The following is a 13,620-nucleotide window of genomic DNA, read 5'->3' on the forward strand; positions in this document are numbered from 1 at the left end:
AAGGGAAAAAATCACATATTGCTATAAGAATGTTTCATCTTATGAAGAAAGGGAGAAACTATGAAATTGTACAAGAAATTGCTCCAGAAATTGTACGAGATTTTCTGCAGTCCCTATTTGATGTTTGTGTAATGGTTCCAGTTTGTTTACCTGTTTTGAAATCAATAGGAATATTCTTTAAAGCTTCTGCCAGCCCTATCCCACCCTCTCCCCTCTATTGTAAATCCATAGAATTATATGGATCCTGTTCGCTAATCAGAGATTGCTTTTTGGACTAAAATTGCAGATCACATCTTAGATTTCTTTCAGAAAATATTAAGATATGACTTCTGATTATTTGATAATCATGGTGGTTGATGGAGCACTCATCTTGCACATTCCTCTATGTTCTGTCACCTATTGACTGTGACAGATATTACCACATTTTACTTAGTTGAGAACATTTGTATTGCTAATTAAGATGTTGCAGTACCTCGGTTAATTGTATTCCAGATAAATGTGAATTCTTAGTATTATTTGATGATATATACCCTTTTGATGCTGCGTTTTGGATTAATAGGACCTCATTCTAAGATCTCTTACATTGGCTTTATGCCATGGTAACTTCATTGACTTTAGTGGAGTTATCCCTGATTTTTCACCAGTGGACACAAGATCAAATCCTATAATCGTAACTTTTTTTTTTCTAGAAAATAGCTTGTTTTCTCAGTGGTGCATTCATAGCTTTTTCCTTTCCTCATAAGATGAAATATTCTTGTAGCAATATGTGATTTTTTTCTTTATCAATTTGCATAATTTTACATATCCTTGATTTTGATACACTTTAAAAAAATTCCCATATAAAGATGGAGATTAAATTAGCTGTTACAACTCAAGAGAGAGATCTTAGAATCATTGTGGATAGTTATCTGAAAATACCCACTCAATGTGCAGCAACAGTCAAAAAAAACAAACACAATGTTGGAAATCATTAAAAAGGGGATAGAGACTAAGGGTACATATACACTTGCTCCCTATCTTGAGATAGGGATGCAGATGTAGCCGACGGAAATTGCTAATGAAGCGGGGATTTTTACTCCATTTTTTGAGGAGTAACGTTAGTTCAAACCAAGGGGTTTGATTCAAACTAACGCAGCCCGGAGCGCACTTCCTGGTTCAAATCAATTGGCAATCGGAATAGCGCATGGGTGAGATTATGCTAATGAAGCTCGGGATATTTAAATCCCTGCTTCATTAGCAATTTCAGTCGGTTACATTTGCATCTCTATCTCGAGATAGGGAGTAAGTGTAGATGTACCCTAAGGGAATATCTTATTGCCTGAATCCATGAATCCATGGTCTGCCCACATTCTGAATACTGTGTGCAGATGTGGTCGCCTCATCTCAAAAAAGATATCTTGCCACTGGAGAAAGTTCAGGAAAGGGCAACAAAAATTATTAGGATTATGGAACGGCTGCCATATGAAAGATTAATAAGACTGGGACTTTTCAGTTTAGAAAAGAGGAGACTAAGTAGATATGATAGAGGTCTATAAAATCATGATAGATGTGGAGAAAGTAAATAAGGGAAAGTTATTTACTTGTTCCTATAAGAACTAGGGGTCACCAAATAAAATTCATAGGAAGCAGGTTTAAAATAATGAAAAGGAAATATTTCTTCACACAATGCACAATCTGTGGAACTCCTTGCCAGAGAATTTTGTGAAGGCTAGGAGTTTAACAGTGTTCAAAAAAGAGCTAGATACATTCATGGCAGATAGGTCCATCAATGACCATTAGCCAAAATGGGCAGTAATGGTGACCCTAATCTCTGTTTGTCAGAAGACAGGAATGAGTGATAGGATGGGTCACTTGATGATTTCCTTTTCCATTCATTCACTCTGGGGAATCTGGCATTGGCCGCTGTTGGAAGACAGAATACTGTGCTAGATGGACTTTTGGTCTGACTCAGTATGGCCTTGCTTATATTCTTGGTTCTTATGAACAGGGCTTGCCGAACCACAGCAAGCCCCGCTTGCCAGCCGCGCTGTCCGGCGATCTGTGCATGCGCAGATCACCCGAACCCGGCTCTTCCGGGTTACAATCTACTCACCATAGGCGAGTAGATTGTATTATTTGTCGAGCCCTGCTTATGAATTAAACTTAAGAACATAGTAAAGTTCTTTTCTGCGATGGAGTCATAGGGCAAAAAACTTTGCAGGATTAAATAAATATACGTAAGCACTTCACTCCTGAGACTGACTTAGGAGCAATTAAAACAAAAATGGTGATTGTTATGTATCTGTAGATTAAAAATGCTTGAGAAATTATTTACTTCAGGCAAATGAGTTGATGACATTTTAATTTGGGAATATAGATTAGCTGTATTAGACAGCTCAATAAATTTTAAAACATTTTATTTTACACTGGAGGGGCAATGTTCTTAATTCAGCAAATGGTCTCATACTACTTAACTGGAGGTGCAATCCCATGTTATGGGTGTCCCTAACCAAAAGCTAGAAGAGGATAACTGAGGACAGGTCACTCAATGATTGCCTGCTGTTCATTCCCTCTGAGGCACTTGGCATTGGCCACTGTCAGAAGGCAGAATAATGTGCTAAATGGACCATGGATCTGACCTGTAGACCCTCCCCCCTTTTTCTTATATTTGTATTACTGTCAAAATATTTCCCATTCTTGGATGAATTGTAGTTCAAAAACTGATTAACTATATGCATGCAATTGTGTTTAAATGTACAACTCACAATTCTTCATCAGGTTCAGTGATATGCTTGATGCTGTTTTACACTAACATAGAAATATATAATAAAACCTTGTTGAGCTGTATCTGACATAGAAAATTGAATAAAAATTGATTTAAGATAACAAGCTATAATAATTCCACATGCACATTTTGTGTATTCATAGGGCAATATTTCAATATTTCTTCATTTAGATCAATATGGTTCACATAGTGCACAATAGAAAGTGCATTATAAAGGGTTGTACTTGTTTTAATACAATTAAAACATTCATCTGGTATCACTATCTAACAATATAGAGAATTTGCTACAGTTGGTCACATAATTTCATTGCTGCTAGATTCCAAAGCAATGAAATAATTTCAATTATGGAGATATAATTTCTGTATTTCAGTATTAAAGAAAAACTTTTCAGACACAGGAGCTGGACTCTGCCTGGAAAACACACAGGTAAATGACTACATGCAAAAGATGCATTTTTTAAATGCAAGAATATTTCTTGACATTTGTTTTAAACATATAGTAAATTTAGCATGAAGTGAATGAGTCATTTTTGTAGTAGAGGATAAATAAGATTTTGGAGGCAAAATCATGGTCAACATTTTTAAACCCTCCTCCCCCTTCATTTTACACTGAAATATGTGGGAGGCTAGGCCTGAGACTCTTTGGTGTGCTCTGTATTGTGTATTGTGTGTGTGCACCTCAGACCAGACCCGCTCAGACAAACCACCAGGAACAGGCTTTATTCTGTAAAAAAACCATAGAACAGGATCACAGTTCAGCAGCCCCTCCTCTCTGCATACAGCGTGTATGCTGCTTCTAGCTCAGTCCCAGCGGAGACCCTGCTGGGGGCAGAAGGTACATCGATGGCAGGAACCAGGATGTTCTCCCAACATGCTACAGTTTGTAGTCCACAACTTGTAGTTCCCAGGGTTGGTGTTGAAGCACACTGGACCTTGGACTACACACAAGTACAGTAATTCTTACTTCCCTATCTCTAAAAATATATGTGGCTGCAACACAAGGAATCAAGAGATAATTCACAAAAATGAAACAGAAAGGCTTCTGAATAAAGAAAGATTGAAATTTTGGCACAGAATAGCTGAGTAAGAGGGCACTTAATACTAAATTATGGGATAAAGAAAGAAAACTGGTGGCCCTACCAGGTTGTTTTTACCAATATGCAGAATATGATGCTGTGTTAGGGCACCCGAAAATGTGGGGCATCACTGGGTCTTAATATTCACCTCTTTTTATCTATGTCCAATAGCTTCATTTGCTCCAGAGAGGGTCTAGTTTACTTAAAAGTGAAAAAGTCTGCCAGCCGCATTAGCAGAACACCGAACTTGTGAAAAAGCTATTAAAGAGGTAATGAAACCATTGAACATGCACTTGTCAACCCCAGGTATATCTTGTCAATCTGAATTTATTCTTTTAGTCTACAGGACCATAGTTTAAAATTTGCTTTAAAATATTTAATTAGTGCGCTCATTATAAAATCACATCTCTGAAAAATCATCCCCTCTCCCATGGCTGTCATCAGTCTTAGGGACCCCAGTTTTATAGTAAAGGGTAGAGCCCCATAAATCCTAAAGATAGTCCTGGATCCTATTTATCCTCTCTCATTATATAAGACAAAGGGGACTTTCAATGATATCAAAAGACAGCACATTTAAATTTAATAAAAGGGAACATTTAAAAAACACGTCACATAATTAACCCATGGAACTCACTACTAAAAGATATCAATGAGGCTAGAATGAATTAGATATTTATATGGATAATAAGAGGATAATAAGAATATCCACAATTAGGAAGTATATAGACACACTTACATATGTATTCCAAAATCTTATCTAATCTATATATCTGTCTATGTGATTTTAGATACTCATGTAGATATTTGATCTAAATTGTCCTGTTTCATGGGATAGTTCAACCATTAATTTTTGAGTTCCTCTGAACCATCTGTCACTGACTACATTTGGAGTCAGGTATTAAATTGGTAGGCTACTTGTCTGATCCAGCAAGCTACTTCTTGTCAGTCAATTCAAAAGTTATATATAATGTAAGTGGAGTTACATGAGAATCCAAATTCCATTGTTTTTGAAAATTAAGTCATATATATCTCACAAAGCCAGTAATGTCAATTAACAAGATTTTTGGAAAAGAAAGTGCTTATTAATGTGCAAGTTTTCTTACCTGTAATTTAAATGTTTCCTAGATATCAGTCTCTGTGAGGTGTCTTGTATTTAATCTGTAAGCCAGATGCAGTCTTTCAAGGTGCTCTGGCATTCAAATGTGTGGCAATAAAACCTGGAGAAATATTATTTCATAAAAGTGTTATATACAATTCAAAACTACTTCATTTTCTTCTTGTTTAATTATAGAGCTGTCAATTAATCTCAGTTAACACACAATTAACTCAAAAATGAATCCTGATAAAAAAAATCATGATTAATTACACTGTTTAACAATAGAATACTAATTGAAATTTATATTTTTACATTTTCAAATATACTGAATGTATTACAACACAAAATATAAAGTGTACAATGCTCACTTTATAATAATAATTATTAATAATAAATACTTGCTCTATAAAATGATAATTTTTTTCAGTTCACTTCATGCAAATACAATAGTACAATCATTTTATCATAAAAATGCAGTTTGCAAAAGTGGATATTTTGTTACATAACTGCAACCAAAACCAAAACAATATACAACTCTAAAGCCTACAAGTCCACTCAGTGCTACTTCTTGTTCGTCCAGTCCTAAAAGATACAAGTTTATTTACATTTACTGGAGATACTGCTGCCTGCTTCTTATTTACAGTATCGCCTGAAAGTGAGAACTGGCATTCATGTGTCACTTTTCTTGCCAGTGTTACAAGATATTCATGTGCCCGATGTGCTAAACATTTTTATGTCCTTTAATGCTTCAGCCAACATTCCAGACATTCCATGTCTATGCTGATGAAGATCTTTGAAATAATGATTTAATTAAATTTATGACTGAACTCTTTGCAGGAGAAGTGTATGTCTCCTGTTCTGTTTTACAAGCATTCTGCCATATATTTCATATTATAGCAGTCTCAGAGCCTACTATTTCTGATGGGACTACTCGGTCATGAATTAATAAGATAAATAACGTTTACAAATCCCTGTCTAAATTAAGAATAAGAAAGGTATTACTATAATTGCATACAAGATGACCTGGATGACCTTTGGAAGCTAGAGTAATAGAAATGTGATGAAATTTTAATAGTGCAAAGTGTAAGTTTATGCATTTAGGGTCTAACAACCAATTTTTGCTATAAGCTGGGGACAAAGCAATCAGAAGTGATGGAGGAGGAGAGATTCCTGGGAGCATTGGTTGATTATAGGATGATAATGAGCAATGAGTGTGATAAAGCTGTCAAAAAGGCTAATTCAGTCCTAGGATGCATTAGGTGAAGTATTTCTAGTAGATGAAGAGAAGTGTTGGTACCATTATATAAGGTACTGGTGAGACTTCAGCTGGAATAATGTGTAATTTTGGTCTCCCATATTTAAGATGAATTCAAACTGCAAAAGGTGCAGATAAAGATTTCTAGGATGATCTGAAGAATGAAAAACCTACTACAGTAAAACTCCAGTGGTCCGGCACTCCTGATGGTCCGGCACCATCTGGAACCCGGAAGTGCTCCGGGCAGCCAGACAATTGGAGCTGCTCTGCCCCCGGCTTCTCCCAGTCAGCCGCTGGTCAGTTTCAGCAGTGGCTGAATCGCAGAGCGCCACCCCTCGGTGCTGCGGGACCAAGCCGGCAGCACCCCAGCTGCTCTGCCCCAGATTTCCCCAAGTCAGCTGTTGCTGAAACTGACCAGCAGCTGACTCCGGGAAGTCTGGGGCAGAGCAGCTGGGGTGCTGCCGGGTTGGTCTCGCAGCACCGAGGGGTGCATCCCCCCACTCCACCCATGACCCTTCATATCCCCCCTTCCGATAGTCCGACATATCTTATAATCCGCCACCCTCTGGGTCATAAAGGTGCCGGATTATTGGAAGTTTACTGTATTTGAGAGGAGACTAAAAGAGCTTGACTTGTTTAACCTAGTCAAAAGAAAGCTGAGGGGAGATATGATTGCTCTCTATAAATACATCTTTCTACCAATGAGGGAAAGAAGTTATTTAAATTAAGTGCCAGTGTGTACACAAGAACAAATAGATATAAGCTGGCCATTGAGAAGTTTAGGCTTGACGTTAGACAAAGGTTTTCTAACAGTCAGAGAAGTGAAGTTCTGAATGATCTTCCAAGGGAAATTATGGGGACAAAAAATTAACTGGCTTCAATACTGATCTTGATAAGTTTATGGTGGGAATGGTGTTATGAGACTGTCTACCATGGTAAATAGCCACTTTATTATTACTAGCAGCAAATATCTCCAATGGCTGGTGATGGGACACAAGATGGAGAGGGCTCTGAATTACTACAAATAATGCATTCCCAGGTGTTTGGTTGATGGTTCTTACCCACATGTCGAGTTATAATGTAACAGATGGCCTGGGTGCACCACTGTGAGGGTCAGATTAAGGGAATTGTCTTAGAACCAGGGCTGCTTACAGCCCAAGACTGGGCTCCTCCTCTAAGGCACAAAACCAGTCACATGGAGCACTTTAGCTGCCACTGTGGTGAGCCAGAAGTCTTACAAGCAATCCCCTTAGACATGCTAGCTTTACCTGTGCCACACCAGCATCACTCCTTACACAGATGTGAAGTTATAAAAACCAATCTCACCAACTCTGAACAGGTTCTCCCAGTCCCAGCCACATTCCCAATCAATTTATACCTTAGCTCTTACCCAAAAGAACACACTGTGCCAATCCTTTAGAATCCCAGCAAAGTTCTTAAGTGTTTATTGCCAACACTTAAGAGCCATTGTCGATGTAGCATAGCTATTTACTGAATAACCACCCTTCACAATAGATGGTCAACACCAGCTATTGTCTCCCAGACAGAACTTTAAAAAAAATACAAGTACAGAGCCCCTATTCATAACTTTACATTAAAAATTGTACATAAATATGAATAGCATATAGAATCACCATAGATAGCATAAGCTTTCATTAGATACCTCATAGACCACTTTGCACGGAATTTGGAGCAAACACAGAATAGTGGGTACAACAACGATCTGCATTTTCCTATTAAAATACGGTAACTTCACACAAGTGTCTAACTCATTGCCCTATTTGGGGTCGAGAAGGAATTTTCTCTCCAGTAAGATTGGCAGGGATTCTGGAGGTTTTTCATCTTCCTTCCTTCCTCTGAAGCATGGAGCATTTGGCACTTGCAGGTTTAAATTAGTGAAAATGGTGGATTCTCTGTAACTTGAAGTTTTTAAGTCATGATTTGAAGACTACAGTAAGTCATCCAGAAGTTAGGAATCTATTACAGGAGTTGGTGGGTGAGGTTCTGTATGCAAGAGGTCACATTAGATGACTATGATGGTCCCTTCTGACCTTTGAGTCTATAAGTCTAATATTCTTCAAAATTATTACTTGATTATATGAACAGGCTACCACCTCTTTCTAATGTAACAATGTTTAAATCCCATTCCCTTCTCTGCTTTCTATATGTGTGATAGATCGGCTAGAACTTAAAGCTGGGCAGCAAGGAGCAATAATAAGTATATTCACAAGAGGTTAGATAAGCAAAACAAGACAGGGGAATTATTATGAAAATTGCTTGTCTAAAGGTCATATGCAGAGTGAGAAGGACATTATGAAAAATAAAAGAAACATCAATAAAGGAAGAAAATTAGGTACAGAATGTGAGAGATAGACTGTCCGTTCAACAGTTCAGACAACTGCTACTCTGAACAAAAAACCAGAGGCCAGATTGTTTCAATATCAGTGCATAGATTCAGTCTCTTTTATGTGTGGGTTCTTCTACACCTGTAGTGTCTCTCGCCCCCTTTTCAAGTTATGGCTAGTTCTGTGTTGTTTTGCCCTCCAGGAAGAAGGGAGCAGGAATAAGTGGACTGAGAGAGGTAGTAGGCAGCCCTGCATTGCATGGGGACTCTCCCCAGCAGCCCTGGGGAGAGTCTGGAAATGTAATAGATATTGTTGCTTTTTCAGCTTCCATATGCTCTTCTAAATGGGAGCCTCCCAGGGGAGCAGTGAAAAGTTTAATCTAATATGTACTAAGCATACCTTCTAACCATCCTGGGTTTTGTGTGGCTGTGCCATACAGACCACCAAAACCTCTTGTCCCAGTTAAATGATAATAATTCCTTCATTCAAGGCTGCCTGGATGAAGACAAAAGGAGCAGTTGTAACTTGGAACACTGGATTTCAGGCCAGTCAGGTTTCTCATCTGCCCTTCTATAGATGGAGACAGAAGGACAGACAGTCCACACTTTTGAATGAGTTAGGTCACAATGACAATCAAAGCAAATATTAAACTTACTGAAATCTTTATATCTATAATCATGTAATGATATAAGCACATGCTTAGTTTAACACTCATGAACAGTCCCAATGACTGATCTTCAGCTTCCCTAAAAGCAAGATGTGCAGCTGCTTTCATACCCACTTTTTAACTCTCTATTTGTCTTTTACTTAATTAGAAGCTCCTCCGTACAATTTCTTTGAAGCAGCACAATTCTTATAAATGTGACAATTTTATGGACTGTATATTGTAATTGCTTATCCTATGGTTTATTTCATTCAAGCTCTCCAGTGGAGAGCCTTTTTTGCCTTTTTTACCATAGCAGTGAACCATTACTACAAAACCTCAATTTAAAACAATAGATTAAAAAGTTGCCTTAGTCAATAATGGAATTGTTCAGGCCAAAAATGAAGCTTTCCTTGGACATTCCATATCAGAAACACCTCAGAAATATACTTCTCTAGAGGCTGGGAGGAGTCTCCTTGGAGACGGATCAAATAAAGTGTGAATTGAGAAGAAAAATGTTCAGACAAATCTCAGGATGAGACTAGTTCTCAGCTGATTAATTCAGGTAGTTTGTAGAGAATAGGTCCATCAGTACTTATTAGCCAAAATGGTATGAATGATGTCCCTAGCCTCTGTTTGTCAGAGGCTGGAAATGGGTGACAGGAGAGGGATCACTTGAGCTGTGTCTAAACTACAGCCCTGAAAAAATGAGGAGTACAGGATCTTTCGGAAAAGGGTTTTATTTTTGAACGATACCCGTCTAAACAGCTGTTTTTCTTTCAAAAGCCTCTTTTCGAAAAAAGCTGTGGCCACCACTATGCAACTAGAGCATGGGAAATTTAAATCCTGGCTTCATTTGCAATTTCAAAGTGTCTAATTTACATCCCTTTTTCAAGAAAAGGGATGTAGTTTAGATACAGATGATTACCTGTTCTGTTCACTCCCTCTAGGGCATCTGGCATTGGCCACTGTTAAAACACAGGATATTAGGCTAGATGGACCTTTGATCTGACTCAATATAGAAATTCCTTTGTTCTTATGTTCTTATATTTTTGCTTGAAAAGGTGTGTTATTTTTTTTTCAAACTAATTTCAGAAAGATTCTGCTATATATGAAAAGGAAATGGTTCATTTAAATTATCAAATTTTCCCCATTACACTTAATTTTGTATTTAGAAGGGACATGACATAGGCAGAGGCACTATGTTAGTGGTTTTGTTTGTATTGTTCAGGCTGAGATCTGTTTGTAAATCCTATGTTTGTCATATCTTTCATTACATTAGCATGCTACAACAGTGCTCTTTCTTCTTGGCTTCAGGTCCCTGTAGCTCAATGTGGCACAGACAGTTTGGCACTTCACAGAGCCTATGCTTCTCACTAGACCCAAGCCCAGGTTCCAAGAAGTTCTTAGTTGGATTGCATGAAGAGTGTGGGCTGGGAAATCTAATTCCCATCACCCCTTTGGCCAAGTAAAACAAAAGCATGATCTAGCCTAGTAAAATGAGATTAAAATTAATGTATTTAAGTCAGAAGAACAGTTTTAAAAAGGATTTGCAATGTCTTCTCTCCAAGATCCCATAATGCAAGTGTCAGAGCACTGTCCTGCCTCAGTATGTCAGTTGTCTGTACATGATGGGGATTTTCACGTGCACATCCAGTTGTTCATGCATAAAATGGATGTGCATCTGTGCATGTGCAAATGCATACCCACGAGCTTATTGAAAAGCAGGTCTTACATTTTTACCCCTTCTGTTTTTAGATGTATCTTTCAAATAGTTGGCCATTAGTACAAAGCATTTAGTCTTTAGTGTGAAACAAAGACTTCCTCTTCAGGAATCTTGATAAGAGTTTGGTCAACGTTGATAGTAGCTATCATCAGCCCTTTATTCACTTTCCCAGGTATTAGCAGACTAATCGCAAGTAGAGAGAATACTGCCAAATTGCACGCTCACTATATATAGATGCCAGAAATCCTCTGATTCTTCACCATGTTGAAGAGCTCTGCCACTTACTAGTTTGTCCCCATTCTGAGATCAAAGCAGTTCTGTCGCCACATCTCCTTCCTGTGGGTGTGTTGGGGGACTTAAGACAGCAGTGTTTGAAAAAATATTTAAGATGAAAGGCACTGTAAATGTGCAAAGTATTATTACTAGCTAAGCACACTTAGTTCAGTATCAGTACCGCAAGCCTTATCTTGCCTTAGAGGAGATTTATCTGTTGTGTCATGCATTCTGATTCTGGTGTAAGGCAGAAATGGATTAGAAATCACATAAAAGCAGCATGAATTAATTAAACCATAATCCACTCAATATTTACAGCACTGAACACCCATTCAGGAGCACTGAATAATTCTGTAAACGCCTAATTTAAATAAGAACAATTGGCAACACACCCTCCACTATTAATTGCAGTTTTAATTGCCATAAAACTTTCATTGTTCTACATCATAAAATATAAATGTAAAATTTAATTACTGATGTTTTGGTGATAGATTCTTATGAGCTACTGATAACAAACAAAGAAGGAGGACAAAGCATACATTTCACTAAAGAAAGCAACAATGCAAAATTAGGCTTCTATGTCTCTTTTTATTTGAGAGAATTATGTTTCTGTACATTTCAATTACAACCTGTATACACAAGACACTATGTCTTTTCTGTCTGTTGTAGTATATCAACAACAGTGATATTTCTCAACAATTGGTTTCCATTTAAAAATCATTTTGAGATTCTAACAACTATGTAAAAGTATTGGCTGTAAAACTGTTATTATTGCTGAAAGACAAAGTATATGTAAATCAGATACTCTAGTGGTATGTTAATTAAAAACAACATCATCACTGACACTGTATTTTGGCATTATAGACTTTATGGCTCCCTCTCTATCACTCTCGGAAGGAAGTGACACCTCCTTGCTGTTGCATACATGCAGGGGTGAGTTCAAAGTGGGGAATTAGCTGCACCTAGTGCTCCAGAACTATGGCCAGGCACAACAGTATAGCAGTCTGAGTCCCTGGTCTTCAGTCAGGGCAGGACAGCAAATTGTAAGCTCTGTCAGGCAATCAGGGCAAAGTAACTAAGCAGTTTAAGAGCCCCAGGAAAGGGTGATTATCAGCAGAGTCTAGTGGCTCAGGTAGGGGTGAACAATAGCACCAGCTAGCATCCTACCTCAGCAGATGGTAAACTAACTCAGGACTCCTGGCCTAATATGGGAGACTCCCACTCCACCCAGAGGGTGGATTTTCAGAGGATAGGGGATGCAGATTCATTCAACTCCACTATGTCTCAGCCTAGAGACTAAAAACTGTGGAGTGGTTTGCCACTAGATCAGCTGGGATCCTCCTACAACACAGTAGGCCAACATTCAATCAGCTGGTCATCTATTTCTCCTGGGCTATTTCCTGCATCCCAGGATTTGGTATCTCTATACTTTGCTATGGAGGTTGTCTGCCATTCCTCAGGCTGCAGCCCAGCAGCTGTTCGGCATCTGGATAAGCTGGCAGCCCAGGGAGATCTGGCCAGTCCTTAGCACTGCGAAGTTCTTTTGCAAGTTTCAGCAGTTGGTGGGGTATGTTTGTCTCCCTTGGACACTGCAGTGCAACTGACCTGCAGGGCTCATTTTTTGTCCTGAATCCACTTCTAGCAAGATAGATGTGGATCTCCTATTTCTATCCGTGGGGGGTGTGTGTTGTCATCCCTATATGTCATCTTCTGAGGAAGGCCATGCTTCCTCACTACAGGCCTCAGTGGTTGTTCTGTCTGTGTATTAGGGAGAGCAGGGTCTGGCCTTTAACTGATAATCCATTTCAAAATACATCAAACTCTTTGATATATTCTGAGGAAGTTGTGTCCATTTAAACTAAATCAAAATGTTTTCTAGGCCTTTAATCTTTTTTGTTGCTCTTCTCTGGACCTTCTCAAATTTCTCCACATCTTTCTTGAAATGTTGTGCCTAGTACTGGACACAATACTCTAAGTGAGGTGTAATCAGCATGGAGTAGAGCAGAAGAATGACTACTCGTGTCTTGCTTATAACTCTCCTGTTAATGCATCTCATAATCTTATTTGCATTTTTTTCCAACGGTATCACATTGTTGACACATATTTAGCTTGTGGTCCATTATGACCCAGAGGGTATGTCTAGATTACATGGCTCTGTTGCCAGAGCCATGTAGATTAGTTTACTAGACATACCCAAATGAAGCGGCGATTTAAATAATCACCGCTTCATTTAAATTAAAATGGCTGCCACGCTGAGCCGATCAGCTGTTTGTCGGCTCAGCGCGCTAGTCTGGATGCTCCGTGGTCGACATCAAAGGCATTTGTTGACCACCCCGTTAATCCTTATCCCACGAGGCATAATGGGGTGGTCAACAAATGCCTTTGATATCGACCGCGGAGCATCCAGACTAGCGCACAGAACCGACAAACAGCTGATCGGCT

General features: G+C 38.6%; 1 long non-coding RNA gene across 1 annotated transcript in view; it reads left to right on the forward strand.

The window, feature by feature from the left end:
• The window catches only part of LOC149524638 (uncharacterized), a 58,348-nt gene that overhangs the window by 25,295 nt on the left and 19,433 nt on the right, over positions 1 to 13,620 (forward strand). The window lies entirely within an intron of this gene.

The sequence above is a fragment of the Pelodiscus sinensis genome, chromosome 3, assembly GCF_052426305.1.
Source record: "Pelodiscus sinensis isolate ZL-2025 chromosome 3, ASM5242630v1, whole genome shotgun sequence".
Classification (NCBI taxonomy): Eukaryota; Metazoa; Chordata; order Testudines; family Trionychidae; genus Pelodiscus; species Pelodiscus sinensis.